Consider the following 16,936-nt stretch of genomic DNA (forward strand, 5'->3'; position numbering starts at 1 on the left):
GTCAGTTGAAGTATTTGTAACATTGACCTCGGGGACTTATAGAACTGGGGAAGGGAAGGGAAGGAAAGGGAAGGGAAGGGAAGGGAAGGGAAGGGAAGGGAAGGGAAGGGAAGGGAAGGGAAGGGAAGGGAAGGGAAGGGAAGGGAAGGGAAGGGAAAAAAGAAAAAGAAAGCAACAAAAAATATAAAGAATTTCTGTGTGTTGTATTTTATGCTTCTGTTTGACATCTGCACACACAAGCAATTTCTTATAAGTTTTACAAGTTCCCTGTTATTCTTTCCTTTGAGGCATTTTAATTAAAATGCCAGTGATGTTATAGGGTAGTGACGCTCTCCCAGAACTAAAGATGCATATTGTATTTCGTTTAAAGGCTGACATGTCAAGAGCTCTTGATTCTACATACAAGCTCCAGTTGTCTTGAAATTTGCCGTGTTTGTTTAATGGGGATAGAAATGAAAACGCAGTTCATTTATTCTACACTAATGCTTTTTTACTCTAAGTTAATGCTCATGGAATGAGGCAAAACGTGCAGCTGACTGGGCCAGGCTAATCCTATGACTGAGAAGAGCGAAGAACATAGACTGCCTCTCAGGCCTGTCCATTGGTGCACTCTGCTTTTGGAAAGAGTGGTCATGGTGGTGAAAACACCGAAAGTGACTCCAAAGAGTCTTGGTCCGGCTCCCAGATCTTCTTTTCATTTGTAGGGTGAACAGACAGGTGAATTGATCCTCTGCGAGAGAGCAGCTTACCTGTTTGATAAAGCACAAGGAACTGGCATGCCTGTTTTCAGAGCTGACATCCATGAAGATGTCCATGAGACCATAGTCAGGTCTCTTGATATGAAAAGCTAATGATACTTGATTACCGTGGCAGTTTAGCCCTATAAGCATTTATTTGGAAGTGATGTTTTTACTTTTCTAAAACTCTGCCTGTTTTAACACGTATTTTTGAATGCACATCATTGGCTGTATGCCTCTGTACAAAGACAAAGGTGGAGTGAAAAAATAAAGCCAGTCCTAAGTTTACTGTGACATTTGTGTGAGAGAGTTAGATAACTGGTTTTGGTATTTTTGCATTTTCTACTTTTGAATTGCTGGAAACATTTTTGGTAACCACACATGAGAAATACTACAGGCACTACATTTTTTTGAACCCACAATTAGAAATTGAGCAACTCAATGGAAATCCATGAGAACAACTTATCCTGCGCTGCAGACATATCTGTTGTGAGATCTGATGTCCATATTCTATCATTTATCAGCAGTTCTGGCTAACGGGGGAGGTCCCAGTTGACTGGAAGTTAGCAAATGTGACACCATCTACAAGAAGGGCCAGAGGGAGGATCTGAGGAACTACAGGCCTGTCAGTCTGACCTCGGTGCTGGGGAAGGTTATGGAGCAGATCATCCTGAGTGCCGTCATGCGGCACATTAAGGACAACCAGGGGATCAGGCCCAGTCAGCATGGGTTTATGAAAGGCAGGACCTGCTTGACCAACCTGATCTTCGTCTATGACAAGGTGACCCACTTAGTGGATGAGGCAGAGGCTGTGGATGTCATTTACCTAGACTTTAGTAAAGCCTTTGACACTGTTTCCCACAGCATTCTCCTGGAGAAACCGGCTGCTCCTGGCTTGGACAGCCGTACTCTTTGCTGGGTAAAAAACTGGCTGGATGGCAAAGCCCAAAGCGTTGAGGAGAATGGAGTTAAACCCAGTTGGCAGCTGGTCACAAGTGGTGTTCCCCAGGGCTCAATATTGGGGCCAATCCTGTTTAATACCTTTATCAGTGATCTGGACAAGGGCATCGAGTGCACCCTCAGTAAGTTTGCAGACGACACCAAGTTGGGTGGGAGTGTTGATCTGCTGGAGGGTAGGAAGGCTCTACAGAGGGATCTGGGCAGGCTGGATCGATGGGCCAAGGCCAACTGTATGAGTTCAACAAGGCTCAGTGCCAGGTCCTGCACTTGGGTCACAACAACCCCACGCAACGCTACAGGCTTGGGGAGGAGTGGCTGGAGAGCTGCCTGGCAGAAAAGGACCTTGGGGTGTTGGTTGACAGCTGACTGAATATGAGCCAGCAGTGCACCCAGGTGGCCAAGAGGAGCGGCTGAGGGAACTGGGGTTGTTTAGCCTGGAGAAAAGGAGGCTGAGGAGAGACCTTATTGCTCTCTACAACTACCTGAAAGGAGGTTGTAGCAAGGTGGGGGTTGGTCTCTTCTCCTAAGTAACAAGGGATAGGACGAGAGCAAACAGCCTCAAGTTGCACTGTGGGAGGTTTAGGTTGGGTACTAGGAAAAATTTCTTCACCGAAAGGGTAGTCAGGGACTGGAACAGGCTGCCCAGGGAAGTGGTTGAGTCCCCATCCCTGGAGGTATTTAAAAGACGTGTAGATGCGGTGCTTAGGGACATGGTTTAGTGGTGGACTTGGCAGTGCTGGGTTAACAGTTGGACTTGATGATCTTAAAGGTCTTTTCCAACCTAAATGATTCTATGATTCTATTGCACTATTATAATGTAATAATTAGGCTCAAGGTGAGTTTTGAATGACCCTTATGGTGTCTATTTATAGTGCTGTCAGGCTCTGGCTGGGATCACACTCAGTTTGGCTGCCCTTCTGCCCACAAGATTTCAGTTCTCCCAGGCACCTGAGATGCTGCCCAACCTTCACTTTCCTTTCCTTGGAGCTGCACTGCTTGCACTGTGGCTTCATCCGGCTCTTCTGCTCTTCAGAGCTGTGAGCATTCATAAAGTGTATGGACATGCATTACCAAAGGTCCCCGCAACGCTTATCATGCCATACACTAAGAATAACTTAAATTTAGTTTCCTTGATGAAAGGTTCTGGTCCTAGCAGATAAGGCTGGCCATGACGTTAATACTCTGTTATCTATCATAGACACAACAAAAACTTGCAAAAAATTATCAGACCTGTGTGCACTCCTTTCATTGTAAGTGTCTGATAGCCCCTGCTGAACAGAGCCCTCAGAAGGCTCCTAGTTAATATTTCCTGAGTCTCTTAAGTGATGTTTGAGACCATACTCTCTAAATGTGATGTCAGAAAAAGACTTTGGCTTCATACTATAATTGAATGATGTTTACCTTTCCAGTCAGTACTGATTTTATTTAGACAAGGAGGAAGTGGGCACTTGTGGCTCTGCTGCCTGTTGGGTACTGAATGGCAACTTCTGCGTCGATGCTCTTTACTTCAGAAATCGTATTTCATCATCAGTTGTCCAAAGAATGGAAAGAAGACTGTATGCTGTCAAATTCGTCTTAAGGCTGTAGTATTGGCCAGGATATGCAGAACAACAAAGAAAAATGCCCTCAGAAAAAAATATGCTGCTCTGCACTGCTCTTCCATCTACCATTTTTCCCTGCTATGCTGTGTTTTTGATTTGTTTTCAGAGTGCCTAAAACAGTAGGTTTCAGACCTCTGCTTGTAGCTTCCCAGATTGTACTGCAGTGCACATAATAACGATTGACTATTTGCTACTGGAATAAATGTTACCTAATCAGGTGGCTAGGATACAGATTCACAAATCAGAGAAACTCATCTCAGTTCTTGCCTTAGCTAATGATCTCCTGTGTGCCTTCAGTGGCTGTGGCAATTTCTCAGATATAGAGTAGGGGGAGTAGGACGTATTTTTCATCATAAAGAGAAAAGCTGCTCAGGTGAAAAATATTCTGAAATCTTACTGTAATTTAATTATCTTGTAATTTCCCATGATAAAGAACAATGATATCACTAAATTAAAAGTCAAATATTATTGAGAGATATAAAAGTGAAATTTTATTTTTGCCAGTCAAACTAGGACTTATTTGAATGCCTCTGGACTTTGGTATTGAGCTTTTTCAAATAAGATAAATAAATCTACCACTTTCAGTTGCATATTTAACCTTCATAACATCATTGAGTAATGACTGAAGCAACCAAAGAAAGATATGTCATACCTATTTGCAAACAAACTATCTTTTATTTGTTTACTGCAAGGAATTCAAAGATTGCGAATTAGAACTATAAATAAAATTTTATTTATCATGTTTGTCAAACACACACACACACATATGCACACTGGCCTTCTTAAATTCCCCATGTTCTGAATAACCACAAGCAACAAACAGTTTGGAAAATCAGAAAAAGGTAAACATAAGAACCAAGATCAAATCATAATTATTGCATCTTTTATAATTATTTAACCAGCCCAGAATAATTCCTTTAGACATTGTTCTCTTCACATCCTCAGAGAGTGCAACACAATTTTTCTGCTCACAGGCATAAGCCCAACTGTCGTCATTCTTTTTATTCTGTATGAGGGAGATGAGTTAATATTTCTTCCAGATGGAGAATTCTGCATCATATGCAGAAAGTTGTCAAGAATGATCAAATCAAACAGCAGTATAAAATATATAACATAACCCACCTGAAAAATAGAAAAGAAAATTTTTGCTATACTCCTATTCTCTTTTGATCGAAAGCTAGTTGAGAGTTTCTAACCACTCATGTTTTTCAAATGATTGATTTCTCACTGAGGTGGCCAAACAATTAAAATATTGCACACCAACCCACCCCCCTCAGTATTTTATGCCACTGAAAAATGAAATGTGATTTGCTTTCAGACACTTTTCATAACTTGTTAATAGAGCTGAGTCAGATTTGGAACAATAGTTGCTCTCTCTCAAACGACTGTTTACTCCCCGCCTTTGATTGTACGACCTTATGAAGCAAGGGCAAGCATCATCATTGCTGCCTATTCCTGGTGAAGTAAATCTATTCACCTTTATCACTGGCCAGAATTAGGGACTAAACATACCGATAGCATGGTCATTGCAGCACTGACCTGCTGACAGAACAAATGAGTTTGAGTCATTGTGTCCATTAATTTTTCAGTACTTTATATAAAATTGGCAGCTTCCGTGAGAGTTTTCAAGGCCAAGTATTGCAGCATACAAGGAAGCACACGCACCTGCCTCCTTCAATTCCTTTCTCACTCGCTGCTAACCCCTACGGCTCAAATTGAGGTCAGCTCCAAATTATCTGCCATGTGAATTGTGCCAAGTGAACCCAAACTGCCTTTTCAGTCCATAAAATATTCATTCAGTCCCAGCTGGGATTGTAAAATATGAATGTTTGTTTATAATGTTGGTAACATACCCTTTCCATTCTCTTACATGTGTATTAGGGAAATAGCTACACACCCACTCACAAGTACAGCTATATGATAAAATATAGCTCTAAAAAAAAATTAACTTCTCCATCTCACTCTGCTGGAAGCCCATTTGACACTACAATCATCTGTCTGATCCAAATGATAGCCATTACAAAAATGTTTCAAATTTTCACCCTGCCATAAATTCCTACCCTCTCCTTCATATCCATCTCCCATGTGGGAAATTTAAGTTCTTCAACATTACCTTCTCCTGGCATTCGATATTCCATATTGGACAAGTATTTGTGGTAGGATCAATGCAATGCAATGCAATTCAGAGCTAAAATGCTAATGGAATGAAGAGCTTTGGAGTCTCCCAGAACATACATCCACTATACTAGTTTAGAGAACTGAAGAGTGATGAGATATACAACTTTAAACACAGAGAAGCTTAATGCACAGAAGAGTATTTTAGGACACATTTGAGAAATTTTGTGTGTATTACGCTTGCGTTTTCTCTCTCCTTTTGATTTACAGACAAGGATTAATGCAAATATTTACACTTACAGAGATAAAAATATACACCTCCCAAAACAACGTTAACATTTTCTCAAAAATATTTAAAATATAACCTTGCAGTAGAAAATAATATTCATACATGTCTATCTGTACTAGGTATGTTTATATGTGTGCAAATTAGATAGTGTCATGACATAATGCGGAGGTTTATTTGCAAGATTTGTGATGAATTTGTTGTCTTTACAGAGTCCAAACAACTGCTAATAAAATGCTCAGAATGCCTCATGCTGAGAAGCCTTGAGAGAGAAGAGCTGGGACAAGTTTGCCTTGTAGCCCCAGTGGTGTGACATGAACAAGAATGACACAATGATGGACACTGCAATTTGGGTTAGAGCTATACCCGTCACTTCTAAAGAGAGTGAACGTAGTGTGCTTTGTGAGGTGCTAAACTTTACTTTGGTCTTTATCGGCATCTGATTTAAACAATTCAACAACTTGCCATTTGTCTTTACATCAGAATAAGGTCCCACTCTAGATGAACCCAGTACTCATCACATGAGTGGTAACAGGGGTACTTACGTGCTACTTTAAAAAATGTGCTATGGTGTTACATTTGGATCATCTCAAATACAAGCTGCTTACTACTGCAATTATCATATGATCTCTCTGTATTGGAGGTAAAGAACTGAGGAAAGGCTGTATCCTGTTGGAATAAAACAAAAAATCATGTTTAACAAGTAGTCTGTGTTGTGTTGTCTCTGTTGCTGATAAAGGCTATTTTAGTCTCAACCAGAGAAGGATGATTTTTTTGAATTAGGTAGTAATAAGAACCAGTTTGATTATGAACTTTGGGTATATCTGAAATGAAACATCATGCCATAGAAAAGCTTATACTAGGAATAACAGTCATGCAGCACTCATGAGAGTCTGAATCTCTCCCAACTTTTCTATCTATCTAAAGTGACAAGAGAGAAAGGTAAGGGTGGATACTGGACATGCTGAGTTCAAATGTATGGCCCGCTATCATTGCAAGAACCAAATTTAGGTCCCACTCAGAAAGCAGATGCCCAACTGGCAGAGAAACTCTGAAGAGATGTAACAGACAGTTGGAAACATAAAGTACTTTTCTATGGGGAAGAGCAAGGTGGCTACAGCTGTCAGATGCACTTTCAATGAACTCATGAAGAGCTCTATGTTCTTAAGTTTCAATAAATACTGTAGGATCATGCTTAAAGAATCCCCCTATGTGTCATAGGCACATTTATACATAATGTCGAAAACCCGGTCCACTGGCCCTCATTCAGATCTAGTAGACTCCTTTGTGTTCTTTATAAAGACGTTTCATCCTAGGCAAGATCAGTCATGCTCTCATCTCAAGAGTCTTCCAGCCACAGTGCTGTGAGGTGCACGCACTTGAGGTTTAGATGAAGCCACTCTTCCCAGAATCCCTTTACTGAAAGTCTGCGACTTTCTACCTTTCCAAGTCACAATAAAATTGATCATGGGGCATCCCTGATCACCAAAAATTTTGTGAAGATACTGTCTTGAATTGTTTGTACTGACTTGGACTGTCTGTAAGAATGGTAACACGACCTGTAAATTGAGTGATAGAGGGGTAGACTGCAGAAAACTGGACAGAAACATCATGCCCCAGATACAGAGCTTTGCTGCTTCTCAACAAAGGGAACAAATCCTGGTACTTCCCTTCTTGCTTGTAGAATTAGCATTGACCATCATTGCCTGGATATGAAAGGAAGGGCGGGCACACTTTCCAGACAGCCCATGTCTCTAGAGAACTGGTGGTGGCTCTTTGGTGGACAGGAAACTCAAATTTATAAGAGTGAACAAATCCATACACTATATTCAAGCCTTGAGGCATCTATTACAGATTGCCTCAGAGTTTTCTTTTGAAAGCATACTTCTTCCAGCTACTTAAAAGTTCATGCTACTACAGGAGGGAATACAGTCAGGCAGGGGACTGTCGAAAGTGATTGACACTGAGAGTCTGCTGGTAGGTAATGCAAAGGGAATCCATTTTCTGAGGAAAAAGAGTCATTGATGTGAATTTCCTTCTTTCTGTGATGAGGAGGGCTGGTTGTCTAGCCCCTATGCTAGAAGAGAAGCCAGTTGCTGCAGAAGTTGAAACTGGTGAGAAGAGTGTCCAGAAAAGTGATGAGGAAGGTGAATAAGTAGCACCAAAGAAACCAGACTGCAGTCTGTCTCCATGAGTGGCATTGTCCAACACCTCAGCCTCTGAAATGGTTGATTCTGTTGTAGAAAGATAACTGTCTAATTAGCTGTTGAAAGGGATTGATAATGAAGATTGATAGTGTGGAGAGAGAGAAGACTGTATCCTTCAATATGCCTCCAAAGCTATTATGTAGAATATGAAGGTACGAGAGGCTGGTAGGTACAAACAAGTGGCCTCCAGCAGCAGTGATGCCTAGCTGAGTCTTGGTATCTGTACTGACAGGCTGTCATGGAGGACGACTGGCTTCTGAATTGCCCACACTAAGAGATAAACATAGTGTGCACTGTTGCTTATGCTTAGTGGTTCTAGATATTTCTAGAGATAAACGGTAGCCTTTGACTTCTTGCACCACTCAGAGTCCCGTCTTTTCTGGGACTGAAGATCTCCAGGCTCTCAAGAAGATCCTCCACTGCCTGCTGCATTTCTCTTGGCAATGCCTGTGCATACATTTTACCAAAACTGAAGAAGCAAAGCATTCAATGGCTGTTACCAGGGCATCAAGTTTCATTTGTAAAACACTCATGAAGGTGACAGCTTGAATAAGGAAAAGATTAAGATCTCTACCTTGAGACAGATCAACAACTGCTGTCATTTAGACAAAGGAGAGATGTTTATAAAGGATGAAAAGAACTCTGCACTTGGTGATTCTAAATAAAAATATTTGCTATGTACAAGCTTTTACTTGCTGTATCCTCTCTCTCCAAACATCTTATATAAGAATTATTGGACATCTGACTCTTTTCCAAGGCTCCTGCTGTCACTTACAAATCCAGGATAAAGTGAATTTAAAAGAAAACCAATTTCAGATGCAGAGTGCCACTGTCACTGGCTCACTCTTTGACTTAGGTGCTGCACAAGGTCCCAGACCAAGAAGACTGTTTCCACCATGTTTGCATTGACTGATTGATCCACTTGAAATAGTGCACGTGGATATGAAATGAATGTTACATCATACTTGAGTCTTAGCACAGGGCAATCTAAGGGTAACTTACTACTTCATCTCATAAGAGCCAAGGAACCTCTGTAACTGTGTACCTTGGATGAAGATGCAAAGAAACCCATTCCTACCAAGGCAGAGAAATAATCAGAAGTTCTGTTGTAGGAAGATGGCCCTAAGTGAGAATGTGCATTTGCAGGGTCTGCTCTGGCTTGAGTGCTGAGAAAATGTGATGTGTGACCTCAACAGTCTGCCCACACTGTCTGCCAAACAGGCTGCAAAAGGAGATACTGCTAGAAGGACCAGTGTGGAGAAGAGGAAGGCATATATCACACAGCCACCACGCCATAAACAATCTCAAAGGAACGTGAGACTCATCCCAGGACATTTAGGGGTTTTTTTGGCCATTAGTGCAAGATTTGGAGGGAGCTGGAGGGAGATAGCCTGGGTGCAAGGAGCAGTCTGTACGGTCTCTCAGGGGCTGGAGAGGCTCTGGGAAAGAGCCTAGCCTAAGGCAAGTGCCCAAGTTTGCCTACCTGACTGGTGCCTCAGAGCCACATGTGGGACTATGAAAGTCCCTTTGGTAAAATCCCCTTCAGCTGTCTGACAGCCAGGTCTTGTTCTGGAAGGCAGGTGAGGTTGAGACTAAAACTAGTGATTTGAAAAAAACTTAAAAAAAGATTAATCTAGATTCTCTTGAGAGATACAAAGTCCTCATTCAGTGCTTGCTGATAAGTCTCAGGGCTGAGGAAGTGCCTGAGAAGAGCCTTGAAATCCAGAGAAGGAGATGCTTTGGTGGGTGAAAGAGAAGCCATGTATTTTTTCTTCTCTTTCATTTTCATCATATGCTAGAGACCAGCCATGCCAGTTTGGAGGCACTGATAAAGAAAGGGAGCTCACTCAAACCTCTTTGTACACTCCAAAGATAAAGAGAGATCTTATATCATGCAGGTGTCAATAGTGATGGAGAAGCCACTTTCCTTGGCTGCTTTGCAAGTGATTCATGCCTCCTTTCTAGCCCTGGAGTTACGGCTGGTAGAAGTTCTGCAGTGCTGGTCCTCTCTTGTTTCTCTGTAAGCCAGCGTAGAAGTTTCAGGAAAGACTATACTTCCCAGGAACATACTTTTTCTCTGAGGCAATACAGTTGTATAGAGCGTATCTGCCAGAAAGGGAAATCTCTCTCTTGTAATCTGAACTCTACTGCATGGTTCTGAGGAGTCCACAGACAAGGAAAAAAGACCAATTGTTAAATGAGAGAAAGTAAGGATGAAAACAAGCTCAAAAAAGAGTAAGATCTGTGTGAGAGCAGGACACAAAAAAAAAGAAAAGAAAAGAAGCCTCATTTGGCTGGTAGATAGGCAGTGATGAGTGTGCTCATCTCATAATTATTATGCGACTAAGCAGGAGGTACATCAGTATGGATGTTGTTAGGGCTAAAAATCTTGTCTTGCATGTTTGGATATATGCACACCACAGTTTGCATGCTCATATGGACAATCACTTGAAGGGAAAACACAATCTGCTATAATGCCTATCTGCTAGACAAAATGTGCATGATTAGTTCCATATGGCTTTTCTTTCTGCAACAGTAGAGCTCCAAAGTGAGGAAAGATTTCAGACAGAGGTGATGATGTATTTCAAAATCCCAGTTCAATAATGCACTTGTGGGGGAAATTGGCCTTCAGTGGGATTTAAATATACATTTGTGTGCTTGCTGAATAGAGATGTCCTTAAACATCTGCTTAAAGACATGTACATACTAAGACGTGATCTTCTTTGGGTGGGCTTTGAATCAACTCCCAAGTGATTTGCTGAATGAGGATTCAAAAGAAGATATCTGCAGTCTGCAGAAAAACAGGATCTGTTTTCTAATGTAACATTTTCCTTTACTGCTGAGCTGCATTATCAAGTAGAAAAGTGCTAATGCTATTCCTCCTCACACAGTCACATTTAGGAGATGCACTACTTAATGGAAGGAGGTGCCTAGTCTTACATGTGCCTAGTCTTACAGTTACAGGGGAGAGAGTTCTTTAGAGGACAAATCAGAAAATCCAGATGTCGCACTGCACTTTAATGTAACTCACTGCTGATGACTTTAAAACAGCGCCTGACCTTTAGTTCCAGCCTGGAAAATCTTCTGGGTGAGCTTTCTTGCTCCACATACTGTACAAGGGAAATGAGGCAGGCTAGTCTCCCAATTTAGATGTCTAAATTTCTTGCCTAAATTTAAGTGCTGTTAGTAAGCAATATAAATAACCCTTTTCACACTCAATATTTTAGGGGAGATGGGCTCTAAAATCACTCTTTGTCATAAATGCAAGAAAGAAAACAAAGCAGTCTGCCAGCATGGCTGTTTGCTTCCAACAGCCAAGAGCACTTTAGCGGGCATTCAGCAACGGGCTCTAGGAGTTGCGATGTACAGGAGGTGGCATCTCTGTTGTCAGCACCTGTCCTGCCACTGCCATCTGCAAGGGTGATGTAGCGGGTGACAGTCACACTCCATTGAAGACAGGAAAATCAGGCATCCAAGTGGGAATGCCCAAAAGCCAAATTGCTGGGCACAGGGGAGTTTTAAACTAGTCAATCAGAAACACTGAGATAGCTGTGTGTCTGAAACCTTGTCTTTGCTGTTTCCCCAGAGAAGCAGGGATTCAGAGCCCTGAAAACACTCTTGTCTGCTCTCTTCCATAGTCAGAGATTACAAAACATGCCCAGGAGGCGAGAGCTATATCCCAAACCAGCATCACCCTTGCAGATATTTGAACCAATGGCTCTGCATTACAGGAAAAGATGTTAGCTGCCAGTTTATGGGGCATTTTGTACAGAGGTGATCCTCAGCTCTCTTACCGTACTCAGACTGCTCTGTAGGCAAAGGTGCTGAATTTGTGAGAGCAGAAGACAGGGGTCTCCATGGGGGACTGGATCAGTAGCCTTGGGTATAAGCACTTAGCTCGGGGAGGGGTGCTCTGTGGTTCCTCAGGCTACTAAGAAAATTGAAACACAACACTCGTAAAACAGAGAAAATGCTCTAGAGTAGGAGCCAGAGTCCTGCCCTCAGGAAACGCACAGCCCACTGAGCCCTGGGTCACGGCTGCTCTCTGCTGGTGCCGTGGTCCTTGCATTCTCAGGTGTACAATGGCCCAAGAGTAACGGAGAGTATTCCCCCCCCAAATATGCTGTGCCTGATGTTTTTTCTAAGCTCAGGGAGATGGAGGCTCAAACTTTCATGGGATTAGAAGAGCCTAGGATGCAGGTTTTATGTTTCCTGGAGCAGTGCTCTGGGTTATTGGACAGAAGTAGGGCATCATGTTTTGTGATACAGTCATTTTAATTGAACTCCAGGATAGTTCAGGCTTGTGAAATGAATTCTGAACAGTAGGTCAGGCCCCAAACAGCCTCACAAATGAAGCATACACCCAGCTGGTCACCTCAGCAAAGCCAAGACCATGTATAGCACGCCTGTTGACACTGCACTAGGCTCTCAGGGAAGATTTTCTCTGGGGACATAGGTGTCCCATGTGCATAAAACAAGGGAGGCAGTGTTTCTCTCAAGTAGTCACAGCAGGGTAGGACAAGATCTTATCTTGATTCCTTCCCCTCTGGGAGCTTTGCAGGCTGTGCCTCCTCCTCCACCCCAACGTGACTGCTAGCAGCACGAGCTGTGTGTGAAGTCCTAGCTGAATGCAGTTTTATTTAGGAACTTCTATTTCATATACAGAAATAAATGGCTCGTAACAAGGAGTTGAACTGCTGTCACTTTTCCTCTCCCTCAGGCAGAGAAGGGAACTCCTTGCCAGCTTGCTGCATGCCAGCAGACGTCTCCAGCCCTTGAACAGGGCTTTTCACAATGTACATCTTGGTTATAGACTCTTAAATTCTGCCTAAGCACCACTTTGCATGCATAAATCTCTTTTTGGATCTGAGAATTAATCTGTGTGCCTCATTTTGTCATCTGCAAAATGGAGAATTTTCTTACCTGACAAGAAAAGTGAGAGGATAAATATTTCAGAGACTATGAAGTATTCAGACATCTCTCTCAGTGCGGGTGACAAAAGCACCTTGGCTAGACGGGAAAACGCTGCTTTAAAATTCCCAGAAGAAGAGCACAGAATAGAGATGAGATATAACAACGTGGGAGGCAATTGCAGCAATCTGTGTGATAGATGGCGTCACTCACGGTAAGGCAAAATGCATCTGTGTGTAGACTTTCATCCCTAGTACGCTCTCTTCACTTCTGGTGTGTACTTTATCCGTGCACTATGCCACGAAATAGCGTCGTTCATCCTCCTGCTTTTTAATTACTGTTTGCTACGTAAAGTCCTGCAGAAAGAGAACTGGGAAGAGGAGTTGTACCGTATTTGGACTGCTTATTGTTTTGATGTTTTGGGACAATCTTTGCAATTCCAGTAGGGACCTAGCCTCGGAGCTGTTTTCTACAGAAATGCAGAAACAGAAGATTATGGGGAAAACTGATTTATTTGACTAAATCTTTACCAGGCGCAGGTCTCTCACCACTTTGCCTCAGGCAGGGCATCACCTGGCCCTCAGCTCAGGCCGGTGAAAACCGGTGGCACTGCGGGAGGGGAGTTGGCAGCTCCGGCCCCTTCAGCTGCTCCTTCCAGGCTCGCCCCACGAGAGGGCAATATAGCAACATCCATTGCACTTCCCTGCCTTAAAAAAAGGATCAAGGCTCTCGAACTGAGAATTTCATTCTACAATACATGCACAGTATTTATAGAAAGAGCATTTACTCTTTTAAAGTGCTGCTATTTTGCTTATAGCAGTAACATATAATCAATATGCATTAAATTTCTTTCATCTCACAAAAGCTAACATGACCCTCTGCTGCTATCCAATCTAGGACAGCTAAACATCGGAAGAAAACTTTGTTTTTTTCATATCTCAGACACTCTGTAAGACAACTAAACTGGAGGCTCAGTGCTACAACTCATCCTCAGGGGGTAGCCTGTTTATCTGTTGTTTTGATAGGACTAACATTATGAATAAAATTCTATAGGTTCATGTCCTTATTTTCATTGACCCTTATGCAATTAAATACCTTATTTTCTATCTTGCCCTCAGGCCTGTAACCTCCCTTGTTTAGCTGACAGATTTCTGTATCACCTCCTAGCCTGGTTGATCCAAACGTGCTTTTTGAAAGTGCCACTGATAGCAAATCACTGCTCCTACTGCAGTCTATAAAAGGTTTATCTTCTGCTTGACTGGAAACTGCTAACCATATGCTAAACATTTTTTATAATGCCATCCAGAAATGTTTTTTTCCCATATATTTCATATTCAGTCTTATATTCCAAAAGGCTGTGCGTGTTTTGCAGCTGTCTTATCAGATGCAGCTGAAACATTTTTCTTCTGAGCGATTCAGTTCTAGACGAGTGATTTGTCTTCGCTTTGTGTTACACAGAAGTTACTTGCCAGCTCCAGGCTCTGGTAGTGCTTTGCAGTGTCACCAGCTATTAGAACGGAGAACACAGAGTCGTTAACCAGATCTTGACAGGTAAATGGGAGACGAACCACATCAGAAATGCTATGACTAACGCTATTGGAAGGAGGAAACACTTCCTTACCAGCAAATGCTTAAAATGAATAAATAAGTAAGGTGAGATAAGGTACCGTACAGGCTACGACTGCACTATTTGCAGCAGGATGAGCAGCAGATGATGAGGACAGGAAGGCAGGGAGGACATTACAGGGACGCAGGGAAGCCTGCCAGGACCGACTCCTCCGGAGCAAACCGGCCGATCAGCCTGCAGTCGAGCGTCCCGGCATGGGCAGGTGGCAACAGGGACCAGGGTGCAGGCTGTGCCAGGCCCACCGCCACAAAAGGGTCAGCATTTTTAGCATGGCATAGACATTACTATGTGTGCTTCTCCCACATATCATGCTATTTAATTGCTGTAAACCATCGGGTAGCTCTGTGGAATGGAGGAAGTAACTAGTTTGATTAGTCACTGTTCGTGAAATCGTGGCTCAGGTACGTGGTCCCCTGCACGCACAGTGTTAGACACGTGCACTAAGCCATCGTTATTTGTGAGGGTGCGCTGCCGCCCTCCGAGGGCAGGAGCGAAGACGATGGAAAGCGAAGAGTCATTTAGGCCACAGAGACTGTGGCAGCACCAAGGGGGCGAGTCTCAGCAGGTCAGAGAGAAACTCTGCACTTGGAGAATTGCCTGGATGAAGCAAGTACTTCTGTGCAGATGAGGACAGGTCAGTCTCTAATGATCCTGCGCCCTGCTGTGAGAAGTGGCTGTGCTGCCATCATGAAAAATTAAAAATTAATTTACTCTCATTTTTGTTTTGTCTTTCCTTTGGACACCACGGACAGGTGGGGAGCACCGTCACCTCGGCACTTCTGCTGCCCACGGCTTTTCCGCTGGCCTGGAGAGGCACCGTACACTCACAAAGTCTGGTGTGGTATCTTTCTACACGAGATGTATTTGAAAGAGATCTTTATTAAGTCTGTAGTTTCCAAATTTACTTCAAAGACACCAGGAAACTCTGCTCAGAAAAAGGTGCAGTGAGAGTGGTGCAGCACAAACCAGGGGGCACCGAGCAGCTGCTGCTGGCTGCATGCACTGAATACACACAACACTGCCAGGGCAAAGGGAGAGAAAATATTTCTGATAAGAATGCTTAGCAGATTAAAACATGAGTAAAAATAGCGGTGCATCAGGACTGTGACCAGGCATGCCAAAGAAGCTAATGGCACACTGGGGCTGGGAGGCTGCCGTTCTCTGTCTCCCTGTCGCACCCGTGCGGAGTAGGCAGAAGGCAACAGGTGGCACCGAAAGGAGAATTCTGCTGGTTATGGGGGTCAAACCATTGCCTGGGCCAGGACTGGGGCACCCCGGGGCTCTGCAGCCCCTGCCCAGGGCCGACTCCAGTGGGGAAAGCCAATGAGGAAAAGCATCGGGGGCCCCTGTCATGGGCTGGGAGCAGACCCTGCTGCTCCCGCTTCATCTACTGAGGTCCCTGGCTCAGCCTCGGAGCTGCCCTGCATCCCCAGCCGTGCCTGGTGGTCCCCAGGGTCTGCGGTGGTCCTTGGTCACTGTCCCATCCTGGCTCTGCCCCAGGGCTGCTGGGAGAGGTCCCTGCCCTGCTGCTGGCCCTTGCTGTGCCAGGACGGCCTGAAGACCAGTACGACCATTTATAGGTTCATTCCTTTTCATGAAAATAGTGGCCTTCTCCAGATTATTTTTTACCAACTTTTCACTGTACTTTAGCAATAACAAACCGCTGACTGGAAAATTTCCTTTACATCAACAAGATTTGCTTAATGGAAAAGGACGTTACTACCGGGGAAAGCTATTTTTCCAGCCCACAGAACCAAATGCCAGCCAGCAACAAAAAAAAAGAGAAAAGGGGAAAAAAAGATGGAAACTATAAAAAGCTTTATAACTTTGTAAATGTAAAGTTTTATTTGTGTTATATATTTGACCATAAATTGCAATAGGCTCTTAAGCCAAAATAAACTTGAGTAGACTTGAAAGAAATTTTATATCTATCTGAGACACATATGTAAATAGAGCTACACATTTTTTATTAAAGCATCTTAAAGAAGAAAATACCAATTTAGTGTGACATGCAGTATGTAACCAATTCATAAATTTCCAGTTAAATTTGTACACTGTGAGGGATGTGCATATGTAGAAGTTGGACTCTGGATAATCCCCACTATTTAACTGGAAAAAAAGAAGAGCGGTGTAGCCTGGAGAGTTTTGTCAGCTCAGCCACTTCCAAAGTCACATCCCACCCATGCACAGTCCTGTTCTCACAGGACAAACTACTGTGCAAAGCCACTCAAACATGCTGGTCACAAAGCATAACCAAACAGGGTTGGCTTCTGATTTAAGAAGCAGATAAGATTAAAATGAAGCCAACCTGAAACTTTAATCTAAATAAAGAACTTTATAGGACAGGGCTGGTTCTGCCTTGTGGCAGGGGACAGGAGCAGATGACTTCTCCAGCCTCTCCCTGGCCTGTGCTCACAGCAGCAGCCTGTGTGAATGGTGCTATCTAAAGATTGAAGCTTTCCTGCTTTACAAAGGTTTGTTGCACAACAAAG

The sequence above is a fragment of the Nipponia nippon genome, unplaced genomic scaffold (genome assembly GCF_047370975.1).
Source record: "Nipponia nippon isolate SJK-2023a ecotype South Korea unplaced genomic scaffold, ASM4737097v1 scaffold_2, whole genome shotgun sequence".
Lineage (NCBI taxonomy): Eukaryota > Metazoa > Chordata > Aves > Pelecaniformes > Threskiornithidae > Nipponia > Nipponia nippon.